The sequence below is a fragment of the Lactuca saligna genome, chromosome 1 (assembly GCF_052625555.1).
Source record: "Lactuca saligna cultivar CGN05327 chromosome 1, ASM5262555v1, whole genome shotgun sequence".
NCBI lineage: Eukaryota > Viridiplantae > Streptophyta > Magnoliopsida > Asterales > Asteraceae > Lactuca > Lactuca saligna.
This window is the reverse complement of record NC_136417.1, coordinates 165,645,418-165,661,881: the sequence shown is the minus strand read 5'-3', so window position 1 is coordinate 165,661,881 and position 16,464 is coordinate 165,645,418.

Genomic DNA, 16,464 nt, shown 5'->3' with positions numbered 1-16,464 from the left:
GTGAATCAGAATACATATCAGCAAGCAAAGCAGCAAAGGAGGTGATATGGTTGACAAAGTTAGTAGAAGAAAGGGCGGTTGCCTAACCAAGGAACCGAGATATCATGGTAGATCCAGGCATATCGATAGAAAGTAGCACTTCGTAAAACATGAAGTAGAAGAAGGACACCTCGTGCAGAAGAGGATATCGTTTTTGGAGAAGGTGTCTAAGTCCATAACGATATTTGGTATGTACTTGACCAGACTCGGCATGGTCCATTTGGGTTGCATAGCATCATGCATTTGGATAGACTAAAAGAGAGAAATAAAACTTGTAATTAAGTGATCAAAATATGACTAATTAAATATATGGGTTGATTATGTAAATCACCCATAACTTGTTGTTGGATGAGTGTCTAAGTCCATAACTATTTTGGTATGTACTTGACCCGATTGTGCATGGTCCTTTTGGGTTGCCTTCACCAAAGCAACTTGATTGGAGAAATAAATATAGAGAGAGAGGTTATTATGATTTATTAATATGTTATAAGAATAATATATTAAAGGAGAAATCATATATGTTTAATTAATATTGGTCAATAATTAATTAGGAATTAATTTTGTGATCAAGTGTAATTAATTAAACTACATGGGCTGAATTGTAATTACGTGATAGTTACAAAATATGGTAATGGTTATCCTAAATATGGGTTGAACGAATTCAAGGAGATAAGGATCCTTGAAATCATCCAAAGGATAAAGGATAAGGGTTTTCAAGGCTTATCTTATGGTTGCTTTGTGGATAAGCAACTAGATAAGGATAATGACTGAAACCCTATCTCTACACCTATATAAAGACCCTAAGGCCTTAGAATTCGTGTACTTGTTCCCAAGAAGTCCTAAGGACGAATTCTAACCTCTCTCCACTCTCTTTATACCTTCTCCATTTGCTCTTGGTGTTTGTAAGCCATTAGAGGAGTGACACTTGTGACTCTAAGCATTCCAAAGTCAAATCAAGGAGATTTGGGATTGTTATTGCTACATAACAATCAAGGTAACATTATAAAATCATTCTTATGTTAATATGATTATTTATATGCTAGAATTAGGGTTTATAGTCTTGGATTCAAAGCATGTACAATAGAGAAACCTAGATCCAAGCATTAGGGTTTGTATGAGCACATAGGATGTCTTATGACCAAAACCCATCAGTGGTATCACAACCATTAGTTTGGTTTCAATTGTATGAACTTGATATATTAGGGTTTATTGCTAATATACCCTAGGAGGCTAGGCTTTTTCGAGATTAGGGTTTGCAAACCCTAATTTGCAAGAGTTTGAATAAGATCTTCAAATCCTTTCCTTAGACCCTTAAATTTTCGAAATTTGCCTCCTCCCCAAGATAAGATCCTAATTTTTAGTGATTTGGATTATCCCATATATTGTAATTATCCTTTAATTGTTATATATGGTAATTCAAGATCTTGCATTATCCATCCATATTTTCGAAATCTATATAGATATTTAAGGGATTAGGATAACTTAAATGTATAAATGGTAATTATCCTCATTATTTAGACAACCCCTTATGATTTAATAATTAAATTAATAGTCTAATTCAAGATAATTATTAAATCAAGAGTTTTAATATTTAAAATTTTAATTTAAATGTCATAAATTCGAAATTTTAAGATAGATTAAAACTAAATTGTTTTGAAATGTTCCAAAACATGCCCTCGAGTTTTGGAATTTAAAAATTGATTAAAAGTTTAATTAGGAATGTCAAATTCTAAAACCCTAGAAATGTTTTGAAAAGTTCAAATACACCCTTATGGTTTTATTAATTAATTAAGGAGAGATTTAATAAATCCATTAAAGTTTAGGTTAACCATTTAATTGAATTAAAAGTGTAATTGTTAAAGTTAACAAAATAGTATTTTAAAAGTGTAAAATGCACCCTATACTATATATATATAACATTAAAAGTCTAACATTATATATATATATATATATGTATGAGTAAAAGTCAGTCTTACCGTTAGTAGGCCTCATTCACGAAGTTGGTCTATAAGGGGTGTTTAAGGAAATTGCCTATAAAATGGCGATTGAATGGGTATCCACTCTTACCCACCGCACTCTTGACTAGTGGAGGGTCGTTAGCCGAACGGGTAGGATAGGACGAAACCTTCCATTATAAGTATAATGAATTACTAAAGTAACTTAACGTTTTTCAAAATTCCGAATCTTAGTTACTTAGGAAAAGTGAATTGATGCAATTCCATGAAATTACACTTTGTGCCATTGCGAAGACGTTAGTGGAGCGTGTGTGGTTAAGCGGCACACTAAATGGTTCTAAGCAAAGGTAGCAAAGGGTGATTCAATGTTTGTCATAGTTCGGTGGAGCATGTGTGGTTTACCAGCACATCGAATAGGTGACTGTAACATGTGAGGGCACCATGTAATTTTGCATGGTTATTCATACCCTCTTTGTGATCCTCGGCATCCCAATCACAAACAAGGGGGGCATATCGAGATTTAAACATGCCATTGAAAGTTCAATGAATCTCAAAGGATCTAGGAGTTTTCACAGATTTAAAACTTAAATTTCTTTTTCGTTTTTCATGGTGGAAATTAGTGAATCGTCATTCACTTACCTTCAAATATTATTCAATTAGGGTTATGGCATCACTCTCCCGAGTTGTAGAATATTGTGTTGGGTCCTAGCCTTAGTATTTCATTTGGGTGATTTACTAAGGACTCAATCTATCAACTAACTCGAATTTGTTTTTCTCCCGTTCTGTAGATGTCAAAGTTTGACAACTATGGTCTTCTCAAATCCCGTGGAACAAACATTCCACATGAAGATGATATTCCATGATTCGATCGAGGAACAAGAAATCATGCTTCACTTCCTCCCCCTCCTCCAATTATTCTCCCTAACCCACAAGATTGTAAAATTGAAAGGTTCAATATTACTCAAGCCCTGTTGGCAAGTAAACATAAAGAAGGAAAGTCGGTGTGTGCACACGTCTTAGGGATGAAGTCACACATTGATAGGTTAAGGATGATTGGATCCGTTGTTGGTGAAGAGATGGCTATTGATTGGGTTCTTTAGTCACTTCCTAACTCGTATAGTTAGTTCATAAGAGAGTACTATATGATGAACCACGACGTAACCCTTATTGATCTCACCTATATGCTTATTGCTGCTGAATCAGCAATGTTTTGGCGCAATAGAAAAGCAAAGTTGATTGGTGAATCTGCCTTCAAGACCTCTATGGATATAGACAATGACAATGAAAGACATGCAATGATCGAAAAGTTTGATCATAAGAGAAAGGTGATGTCTGAAGTAGTTCCATGTGTTGTTCGAAAAGAGTCAATTTGCTTTTATTGCCAAGAGAAGGGGCATTGGAGACGAAGTTGCCCTATTTACCTAAGAGATCTAAGAGATGGGAGAGTCAAAAGTATGACTACGCTTCAGGTAAAATCCACTATCTAACTCCATTAAGTTCCTATTCATTGTTTCTTAATACATGATGTGATAAGATTGCATTTGAATGTTTTGCACTATCGGTGAAAAGAAAGGAAGCTTGATAAGAGAGCAAGGTGAATCTAATCACAAGAGATGGATCTCGATCGCATGGACTTGAAGATTGGATTTTGAGCTTAGATAGTTATGATAGAGTTGTTAGAAATTTTCCTTTTACGTAGTTTTCAATAGATTTTTCATTGTAAGGACAAATGTTTTTCCGCTGCTTTTATAAATGAAATAAATTTTGTTTGACTTATTTTTTTATTTGTTTACTTCCTTGAAATGAAATCATTATGAAAATTGATGTTTGCATATTTCTACAACGAATGGATATGATTCTTAGTTATTTTATTTATGGGAATGTCGAGAATTTACCAAATAGGGAGAGTTTCTCGTCGCCCAAAGTTTCAATTGGACAGAAATTTGGAATCACGCAACTCGGTTGCATGATGAATGAGAAATTTCATATTTGATAATTAGACTAATTCGTTGACAAAGTGTCAAGTGAAGGACTAGGAGATCGAGTACACAAAGTTGTGTGTTGATCAAGTTCACCATAAGAGTAACAAAGATATTCGTCATGATTTACTAAAGGCTTAGTAAGTATGATAACACTTACAAGATTAAGTATGATTCTGAATTGATTAAAGGGTTTAGATCAATAGTAGAACGAATAAGAAGAATCAAGTAGGCAGAAAGATAAGAGTTTCTCCATTCTAAGAAGAAGGGAGAGTAGCTTTTATGCTTTATGATAAGTCTTAATGATTAAGAACCATATCTCAATTGATCCTCTAAGTGAGTCTTAGTACAATTATATGCTTAAGAAGAGGAATCAAGGATTGAAGAAATGGTTAGATCAAGAAGTCTATCATACTTCGTTCCAATAACAAGTCTTAAAGTTAAGATTGTGACAATGAGTGAAAAGTATTAAAGGTTTATAACATTCATCAAATGTGGAAAGTTGTGATGTCTTGAATAAGACAAAGATCGACTAGGACCAATTTATGAAGTGTTTTGATAAAAACTACACTAACTCTTGAATATTTGTTTGTCAAGAAATGTTTATTGATAAAAGAATCGTATATGTCAAGGAGTCAGTGGGAGTCTTTATAGTCTTGAAAAGTTTCAAGAACAAATCAAATAAACCTTATCGATCATAACTAGCACACGAGTTGAGGTTTACAACCTATCGTGTTGACAATATTTTGATTATGTGTTGTTCCAATTGAGTTAATTATGCATATGAGTCCTATGAGTTCTCATTTTGAATGCATAAAAGGCATGGCACCTTAATCAATGAAAGGTACATTGATAGGAAAAGTTGAGCTGCTTAACTACTTGGGAGACGTGGTGGGCAGCTGTGCTACCATAAGGCAAGAAATCAAGATTAAAAAAGGCTCGGTCCATATGAGTTTGAATTTGTCGTAAACATTGGTTTTAACAAATTCACATGGATAGGAACAAATACACCATTTAAATCTAAGTGTCATAAGATTTCCTCCTTCATGAAAATGATTGTGAGGAAATGCTTTCACTAAGAAAGATTTTAAGAAGATAGTGATTGTAAAATTGCATTCTCGAATTCGATAATGGTTATGGTATCCGTTTCCATGATTTGAATTGTGAGGTTTGGCAATTAGTCTTAATTGTTTAAGACACACATATGAACTATCTAAGGCAAAGGTGTATAAGTTCAAGAGGCCTTGATAAAAGATTACCAAAGCATTAAGTATTAGAAACATGGAAATTCAATAGGTATTGTTTTCTGAAAGTTAGGATGTTTATGAATACATGTCGAAGCTAGTGGGAGCATAAGTGTTATGTTTTATAATAATCATCATGATAGTGGGAGCATAAATGTTATGATTGTATGATTATTAAGGCACGCATTGCAAGTTGGCAATATTAATTATAGAAAACACGAGTTATACCTTGCAAAGTCGTAAGGGTTGTAAAGTTGTTTTGCTATAATTAAGGGAGAGAATATTATGCTTCATTTCAAATCTAAAGGATTAGGTTGTGGAATGTTAATAAATTTAGTCAAAGGTACATAGCGTGTTCTTAAAATTTCGATTATGATTACGGCATTCCTCTTCACAATTCGAATTTTGAGAACATAGAAAATAAAACATTGTGCATCATGTCCCATACGCTTCGGGTATAGGATCGATTGAAAATGCTTTAATGTTTGACCATTCTAAAATTTTCCAAATGTCCAGCACATTTAGAGGGAAAAGGGACTAGAATTGGTTTTGACTAAAATAATTAAACAACTATCAAAGGACGATTCCAAGTTCGACGAGAATTGGTCGCTTGTGAGTAGTTGGAAGTATAGTATTGGAAATTATGGAAATGTTTCCATATTGGATGGACAATATCGACATCATTACGAATAGATAAGATTCTATTAAGAATAAGTTTTCATATGGAACATATGGAAGTGTGTCCATATTGGGAAGTAAATATTGAAAATCTATGTCTATATTAGAAACTTTTATGCAAAAGGATGTTCAAAGGAATGTATTTTGAGTGAGAGACATCATATCTAAGGAATTGTAATGTAACAATCTACGTTAGAGGACTTTGTAATATCATTGGCAATAGTCTTTGAGACTTTGGTGCAGTGACATTACAAAAGGATCGTTGCATAAAGTGTTAGAATCTAGTATATTCTATAAGTAACAAGAATTTGATATTCTTACACTTAAGAAAATGGATTTAGAGTTGTAAAATGAGAATGATTGGAAATGTGTTCAATTTGTCTATTTCACAAAAGTAAGAACCATAGGTAAACATTGTGTGCATGCTAGGAGCATAGGACAAGTGTAATAATTCAAGTAAGAAGTTGATTACCCGAAACGACAAATAATGAGTAATCGATATGGTGATAAATAAACGTGTTTTATTTATGCTCAAAGGGTTGAGGCCATATGGGATTAGTATTATTCTTGTGTTTCACTTTGCATGTTTTGACTTCCAGAATAATTGAGTTTATTAAGAATAATCGAATTATTCAAACGGGCCACAGTCGTTCATATGTTGGAAGTAGATATGAATGAAGACTGTTGTGAATTGGTGTGTGGATTTTCTAAAAGAGTATTAGACATAAGCAAATGTTTACTGCAACATTCATGAGTGCTTATGAATATGAATTTGAGCATTCGATTAAACCCACGCTCACTTGGATCACTCCATGAATTGTATCACGAGTGATTGGTGAGACGATAACATCTTATATTCTTGAAACCTAGATGTGTGAGTTGTATCTTGCTAATCGGTTGCACATTGATAATATGAAAACGCACTAGTAACTTGGTGTTATAAAACATATTGTTGTGTGTGATTTGGTTAGTGAGTGCAAGCAAGCATTGTATCAAAGTTTATCCGTTCCTTTTATCCAAAGAAGGATAAAAGCGATATCTTTTGGGCCCCTCGATGGTTTAGTGATGACAAACGTAAATGCTCGGCCGGGCTAGGGCTAATTTGATTTGTTCAATTAGTCTGTCGTCATAAATCAGAAATCGAGAAGTAGCACAAAGAGAATAATTTGAAATCATATCTCATACGATATCTAGAATGGAGGAATATATGATCCCTTATCTAAGGACACGCGTATCTGATAGGATCAGAGTTGGCAACGGCTTTGGAAAGCTACGATTGCAGATCAGGATCTGAAGTCATACGCAGAATAGTTATTAGACTTATCCAAGTGGGAGACTGTTGGATTAGTGTCTAAGTCCATAACTATTTTGGTATGTACTTGACCTGATAGTGCATGGTCCTTTTGGGTTGCCTTCACCAAAGCAACTTGAATGGAGAAATAAATAAAGAGAGAAAGGTTATTATGATTTATTAATATGTTATAAGAATAATATATTAAAGGAGAAATCATATTTGTTTAATTAATATTGGTCAATAATTAATTAGGAATTAATTTTGTGATCAAGTGTAATTAATTAAACTAGAAGGGCTGATTTGTAATTATGTGATAGTTACAAAATAACGTAAGGATTATCTTATTATTAGGGTGAACGAATTTGAGGTGATAAGGCCTTAGAATTCGACTATGATAAGGATTCAAAGATTATCTTATGGGTTGCTTTGTGGATAAGCATCTAGATAAGGATAATGACTGAAACTCTATCTGAACACCTATATAAACACCCCTTGGCACATGAATTCGTGTATCTCTTCCCAAGAAGTCCTAAGGATGAATTCTAACCTCTCTCCTCTCTCTTTATACCTTCTCCATTTGCTCTTGGTGTTTGTAAGTCATTATAGGGGTGACACTTGTGACTCTAAGCCTTCCAAAGTCAATTCAAGGAGATTTGGGATTGTTATTGCTACAACTGTTGGATTAGTGTCTAAGTCCATAACTATTTTGGTATGTACTTGACCCGATGGTGCATGGTCCTTTTGGGTTGCCTTCACCAAAGCAACTTGATTGGAGAAATAAATAAAGAGAGAAAGGTTATTATGATTTATTAATATGCTATATGAATAATATATTAAAGGAGAAATCACATTTGTTTAATTAATATTGGTCAATAATTAATTAGGAATTAATTTTGTGATCAAGTGTAATTAATTAAACTAGAGGAGCTGATTTGTAATTATGTGATAGTTACAAAATAAGGTAAGGATTATCTTAAATATAGGGTGAACGAATTTGAGGTGATAAGGCCTTAGAATTCGACTATGATAAGGATTCAAAGATTATCTTATGGGTTGCTTTGTGGATAAGCAACTAGATAAGGATAATGACTGAAACCCTATCTCTACACCTATATAAACACCCCTTGGCTCATGAATTCGTGTATCCCTTCCCAAGAAGTCCTAAGGACGATTTCTAACCTCTCTCCTCTCTCTTTATACCTTCTCCATTTTCTCTTGGTGTTTGTAAGCCATTAGAGGAGTGACACTTGTGACTCTAAGCCTTCCAAAGTCAATTCAAGGAGGAAATAGGATTGTTATTACTACATAACAATCAAGGTAATATGATAAACCTAATTATATGCTAATGTCGATTTCCATATGTTAGAATCAGGGTTTATAGTCTTGGATTCAAAGCATGTACAATAGAGAAACCTAGATCCAAGCATTAGGGTTTGTATGAGCACATAGGATGTCTTATGACCAAAACCATCAGTGGTATCAGAGCCTAGGATGGTTTCAATTGTATTGATGCATTGTATATCTAAAAAAATCGATTTTTTGGTGTTCTAGAGGCTGGACTCGCCGAGTCCATAGCTGAACTCGCCGAGTCCAGGGTGACTCGACGAGTCCAGGCTTGACTCGACGAGTCAACTCATCAGATAATGCTTATCTCTGGATTTCTTGCTGTTTTTGCATATGGATAGTTACCTTATCATGTTAGATCAATATTAATCCGATTATATGATATATTCGACTATATTTTTTATCTAAATGAAGATATTTATCAATTAATAAGATAATTGTTTCCTTACAAGATAATTGATTAATTATTTTGAGTAAATTGATAAATTGTTTTGCAAGAAATCATTAAATAAATCAAATATGGATAATTAGGTGATTAAATGTTAATTTAAAATTATTTGTTATTTGACCTTGTTGTTATGAAAAGTTTCATATTTTACCCTTTAGGTTTTATAGTTTAAATTTGAACCCAAACGTTTTGTTGTTTTGAAATTTAAATAGTTAAAACCCTAATGTTTTGAAAAATGTTTCAAAACTTGCCCTCAAGTTTTGGAATTTAAATTTTGATTAAAAGGTTTAATTTTGATGTATATTTAAATTCTAAGCCTAATGTTTTGAAATGTTTCAAAACTTGCCCTCAAGTTTTGGAATTTAAAAGTTGATTAAAAGTTAATTAGGAATGTTAAATTCTAAAACCCTAGAAATGTTTTGAAAAGTTCAAATACACCCTTATGGTTTTATTAATTAATTAAGGAGTATAATTAAAAGAGATTTAATAAATCCATAAAAGTTTAGGTTAACCATTTAATTGAATTAAAAGTGTAATTGTTAAAGTTAACCACATAGTATTTTAAAAGTATAAAATGCACCCTATACTATATATATAACATTAAAAGTCTAACATTATATATATGTATGAGTAAAAGTCAGTCTTACCGTTAGTAGGCCTCATTCACGAAGTTGGTCTATAAGGGGTGTTTAAGGAAATTGCCTATAAAATGGTGATTGAATGGGTTTTAGTCATAAGACATCCTATGTGCTCATACAAACCCTAATGCTTGGATCTAGGTTTCTCTATTGTACATGCTTTGAATCCAAGACTATACACCCTAATTCTAGCATTCAAATAATCATATTAACATATGAATGGGTTTAATAACATACCTTGATTGTTATATAGCAATAACAATCCTAATTCCACCATGAATTGACTTGAGGGCAAGTTTTGAAAATATTCAAAACTAATTAATTCCATAACTTATGTGTTTAAAGTAGTTTTAATTAAAAGACTCTTCAAGTTCTATAACTTGAGGACAAGTTATGGAAGACTTTAAATTAATAAAATAATGTACCTTTTCTTTATTTTGTAAATTATGAAATTAATTAACGTTACACATTTGTAATGGAGTGACTCTTGAACCTCCACAACTTGAGGACAAGTTATGGAGTCATAAAATCATTTAATGAGAACAAGACTCTTCATTTTATAACCTTTGTTATCTTTTATGAGTTTTAAGAAACTTAAATGTGACCTTTCATGTAACTTGAGGACAAGTTACACAAACACATTTTAAAATCTTCTCTTGGATTAAAATGGATTGAAGACACATAATCAATTAACTTATCTATTAATATAAGCAACTCATATGAACAAAGACGATAGACATCACATTTTTTTCATGTAATTAGCATAACTTTTAAACTTATACAACACATGAATCTATTGACAATTATCTTTGGAATTTAATTAGTATGAACATTACATAATCAAAAACAAGTTTATAAGTTCAAAAACATCTTATGGTAATGTTTCTAGTCTAATTCCAGCAAAACAATCGAATATATGTTGTTAGGGGTTCCAACTCGTCGAGTGCACGAACGAACTCGGCGAGTTAGATGCCTTTTGCCTTGGACTCGTCCAGTCCCTTCATGGACTTGGCGAGTCTGCTGTGTAGATAGCACCAACCTTCGATTTTTCAGCCAATTTAGCAAGTATAACAAGAAAACAAGCCTACGCTTAGATACCACAATTGGGTTTTGAGCATTCTAACACCTCTATGGTGCACATGCAACCCTATAAGCCTTGGATCTATGTTTTCTCTATTATACATGCAAATAAGAACTTTCCAATGCTTTAATCCTAACTAGCATACTATGAGGCAACTATACTACAAAGACTAGTTAGATGACATACCTTTTAGTGTAGGTTGATGTCTTCAAGCTTTAATAGCTTAGCCCCAATAGTGTGGAAGCCTCAAGTGGAATCACAAATCACTAAAACAGCTTGGAAGACTTTAAGAATAAGAATACTTTGGTTCTCTCTATTGAAATCGGGTAGCCCTCTTAGTGTACCTACACTAGTGCCCATGTCACCAACAAAGGACATCTTTATATAGAGTGGAGACTAGGGTTAAACCCATGACCTTTCATTTCATATGATCCATGGGTTAAAAACTCCATGTACTATCCATGAAAGCTTAGCCAACCTAAATTGTAACAACCCGAGGTTTTCCATCGTCGAAAAACCCATTCTACCCGTAAAAATTCGCTGTTTGTCAATCCGTTCCGTTTTCGTTTTGGGTTAAATTATTTAAATTTATACATTTATAATAATCCAATGAGTGTCCAAACCCCTTTGGAACTCATGAAACTAGCCCAAAAATGTTTATTTCTAAAGGGTTAGAAACGTCCCCGTCGAGTTACGGAAACTTAATCGGGTGCGAACTAAAGCCCCGTTTAATGCCGGTATCGGGTAGAATTCCACCGTGTCCAAGTTTTAGGACCTATTTAAACATGTTTAAACATCCATTTGAAGCTTTTGCTTCCTCTCTCTACTCTCTCTCTAACCTCTCTCCTAAATCCAAGTTTAAGGGTCCAAAATCCAAATTTAAGGCTTCAAATCTTTGAGGTAACTTCGCTAACTTGCTATACAACCCCTCTAGCCTTCAAATTGGAGTTTAAACCATGGATTACGACCATTATCATGGTTTTACGGCCCTAGAACTATCCTAGGCCGTAAACTCATTTAAAAGGGGTTTTTGAGCAACAAAACCCTTCCAAAACACAAATAGACTTGACATATGACTAAATGACTTCATGGAATGGACTTAGAACAATTTAGACATGGATTTTGAGGGATTTGGATTAGTTTACGGCCAAGGCTCATGTTTGGGCAGTAAACCCCTCAAACATGAGTGTAAACTCATTTCTAACATGTTAGAAAGCCTTATACCTTCACCAAAAGCCTTAGAATAAATCATAGAACCAACTAAAATGGTTTAAGGGCTTTAAACATATATTTTGAGGGAAAAATGAGAGTTTATGGCCAAGGCTTATGCTTGGGCCATAAACTCCATAATATGAGGAGTAAACTCAATATAAAGTGTTAAAAATGCCCCTTTAACACACCTAAAGCCTTCCGATAAATTCTAGAAGTGTATACAAGCAGGTATTGGACCTTAAAACATAATATTTTCCCCATCTAAGGAGTTCACGGCCATGAGGGTGTTCATGGGCCGTAAACTCCAAAATCTAGGCCAAAAGTCCCTTAAAAATCCATTCGAGGCTAGGAAAAATCATTAGAATCACATGTGATTGACTAAAGGACCAAAACATTTAGGATCTTGTGTGTGGGGGAGTTTACGGCCGTAAACTCCATGTTTACAGCCGTAAACTCCAATAAATGGTCCCTATGTGTGTTATAATCTATTCCAATGCCAAAAACCCAAGTCTAGCAATTATTCCCGAGCGTTAAGAAGCCATTTTGCACCATAAACCACCCCACCATGAGTTTACGGTCGTAAACTCATGGGGAATGGGTGTTATAGACCAAAAACTCTTGTATGAGTTTACTCTTGAAGAGTAAACTCCATTTCCTGGTCATTCAAGTCCTTAAACACCACCCGGTTCCTTCCAAACACTTGAAATGAGGTGTTTCCGCAACTAGAAGTGTTTGTCCCTAACAATTAAGTAATCTAAGTCCTAATTAGATACAAATGTGTATCTTTTCAGTATACATAGGAATCTCATACGTTTACAAGCCCCGAACCATCGTTTAGCATCCGAAATCGTCACATTTCTCGTCCGGTGAGTTCATACCCCTACGCTTTTTCTGTGTTTTTCAATGTTTTTAGGGGGGAATACAAGCAAACTATAACTGTTTTTGAATTTATAACATTGGTATGTTTCAAATAATATCTGGTAAACTTATAAACACTTTAGCCCCTTATGTATTATGCTGAGCATAAGGGAAGATTTATCAACTACAACTAAATGGATTTTCATAATTTGGGGTTCTTTAGTGTTCGTTTTATCATGTACTAATATGTATATAAAGTTATTAGATCAACTATGCCTGATTCAGTTTATCTCTGTATCATTTGAATATATTTCCAGATAGTTTCATTGTATGTATCTATATTCACTGTATTATGTTTCATAATCTTTTGTATGTTTGATATCGTATGAGAACCCTGTGAATAGTTTAGTACTACCTTGTGAGTTCGTCACTACCCTTTATGGATGATCAGTAAATCCTCCCCGGAAGTGTAACCAGAGTCTCCTGTAGAGAGAGCGAGGAATTTGTGAATAGATCTATTCGGGACTGACAATCCAACACCTTAACTGCTAGCTACAGTTAGGCGGGTGTCACACCCCCGAACCAGACGGCGGAAACGTCCGGGGGCTATCGTGACTCATTGAATACCATAACAATGCATACACATGAAACATAACATTATACATCACCAACATTTGGAAATGATACAACTGGTAACGTTTACATTCATTACATTGTTCCAAAAATTACATTCAAAGAAATAACTGTTTGGTACTACTTAATTCACAGCAAAACGTCAGCGAGTACAAATCATCTTCACTTTATCTGTTACCTGAGAATACAAGTATTTTGAAAAACGTCAACATATGAAATGTTGGTGAGTTCATAAGTAGAGTTTGAAATCCAGTGTGTTGTTTGAAAACCTTTAGAAAATCCGATATTTTCTAGAAATTGAATGGTGTAATAAAAATAGGTAATGATCCATGAGTATGCTTGTTTGAATTCTATAGATGTAAGCGTAAGAGTTGTGAAATTCGACTGGAAATTCGTAATCGTTATTGAAATCCTAGGAAAACCCGACGTTTTCCTATCGTTGTATCGTTGTATTCCGGAGGCATCGAGAATACCGAGAGTGGTGAAGTGTTGGGACATGCGTTAGTGAAAACGTCAAGTCAACAACCTTACAAGTGATCCTTTTAGGCGTCACTCGTAAATCTTCACGCGACTCGATCCTCCCGGACTTGTAAAGTCCCACGACCGGAGGGAAGGGAGAAGGTACGAAACCTTCGGGGTTTCCCCGCGTCGTCCGAGACCAAATGCAATTGCGAAGGGCCCGAAGCCCAACTCGCAATCGTGAGTTACAGACTTTACTAGCAGCACTGAAGGACCCTTGGGGACCAGCAGCATGTTTGCCATTGAAAGTCCTTTTACGTTATGTCGAGTCGGTAAAACCCAACACTTCGTAAGAGAGAGAGAGACCTTCGGGCCTTAAGATCAGGTCGTTGGGCTAGCTAGGCTCAACAGACAAGATTTTACACTTTTGGGGCCCAAAGATGGTGCGTAGACGTCTGTGCACACTCGCATGTAATCGTGATCGTTATGGTTATGAATCGAAATGTCGTAGCTTCGTCGTGTTAGTGATTTTGGATTTTTATTGGTTCGAGACCGAACCAATTCGTTTGACAACGACTTTTGGTATTGTAGTATATTGTATTTCGTCGACAAGCGTGTTACCATCAATTGGTCAAATTGCATATATTAACTAGCCTTGAAGATTTTCTGTTTTCAGCCCCTCCTTAATTGAAGAATTTACTCTTTTTACCCCTTTATTTAAAAACTTTCCGGTTTGGTCCTTAAATCAATTTTCTTGACATTTTTATACCAAAAATTATTGACATAAGTATTTTTCCAGCAAACTTATCATAGAAAACAGTTTAAGCCCTTGAAACTTCAGTTTTCTCGGTTATAGCCCCTATTTTTCGCAACTTTTACGTTTTTGACCCAATTTGGAAAAAATTTACAATTTTGGTCCCTTTTAAATTTGGAAAGCATTTTAAACCTTTGAAAAGCATATGGAACACTTATAGCCCACTGTTTTACAGAAAAATGCAGTTTTGGTCCTCCAATTTAGAAAATTTCGCATATTGGGCCTTATTGGGCCGAAAATGTCATATTTAGCCCAATAAGCTTGGAATTTATGTTTTTAACCCTCTAAATAGTATATTTTCAGAAAAATACATTATGTAAACTGTTTTGGTTCATCTCACCCATCAGATTTCGAAAATTTTCATATTAGGCCCTTCAACTTTGTATTTTCAACATTTCTTGTCAAAAAAATGAGTTTTTAGCCCAAGTTAAGTGGTGTTAAGCTATTTAGCCATTTTCTTAGTATACTTTGCATGTGATAGTCTATTTTGTGCTATGATAAAATATATGTCTCGGTTTTTAGCATATCACCCTAGATCTATCAATAAAATCATACAAAACATACATGTAAGCATAGAAATCAACCACAACATACACATAATGATGGATCTTCACATTTTCTTGTATTCTCCCCCATAAAAACTCATAAAAATTCGAAAATAAGGGGATATGAAACTCACCTTGGGTGTTGGTTCGGTTTTTGAAGAAAGAGTAGAAGAAAGTTTGGTGATTTTTGGCCTTAGCACCCTTGATGAAGTTTTCGAGTGTATGAAGCTTTCTAAGGTGCAAAATCACGGTTTTTGCATGGATTAGAAAGGGATTTGATAACAAAAGAATATAAATCATAGATCCATGCATAATCTTACCTTAGATGATGTTAATCTTGCAAAAATCCCCTTGAAATCCTCTTGGAATTCTCGAAATTTTTGGAGAGGAAGGAGAGAGTTTCTTGAGAGGATTTTGAGAGAATTTGTGAGGTGTGTGTGTGTGTTGGTTAGCCTCGGCCGAAACAAGAAGAAGGGGGAGGGAGAGAGAGAGAAGGAAGAAAAGACCTTGAGGTGATGCTTGCATGGATGAATGAGATTTTGCATGGAGATCCTATGGGTAAAAATGAGGTGGCAACCCAAGGTCAACTCTCTCTTTTTCCTTGGGCTTGGGCCGAGAATGGGGAGAGAAGAAAGGATTTTTGGGCTTTTTGCCCCTAAGCCCAACATTAGAGGTAGTGTGGGGTGCTTATTGGCCTTATAAAATAAAATTGTGATTTTTATGCTTCATTAAGCTAGGTTAGGTTAAATTATGGATCAAAGCTTGTGATTTATTTCATTCTAGGTTCCACCTAGCCCAAAATATTGAAATAAATGAATGTGGGTCCAATTAGAGCCCAATTAAGGTTCTAAGCTCATGATAATCTAATTGGAAGCTTATTGGTCCATTTGGATCCAATAAGGAAGTTCTAGTCCAAAATGGACTTAACAAGAACTTCTAGGGTCTTCCAATTGTTTGATGACTATTTGTAGTATTTGTATAATGTATTTTATTGAAGTTTTTGATTCACATTAGTTTGAGTGTATGGATTACATGACACAAAATTTCCAGTTGTGACAGCGGGCACGCCTGGGGTGAAAATTTTCTGGATATCGTCTGATGTCTGACAAGCGTCAAGGAGGTCTCTTTGTTGTATCAGCATGGTTACCCGACTCACAACACATATTAATATAAGTTTATTCACGACTTGGTTTTGGATTTGATTTTATATCAAATATCAATCTTCTATCTTTAGATCTTATAT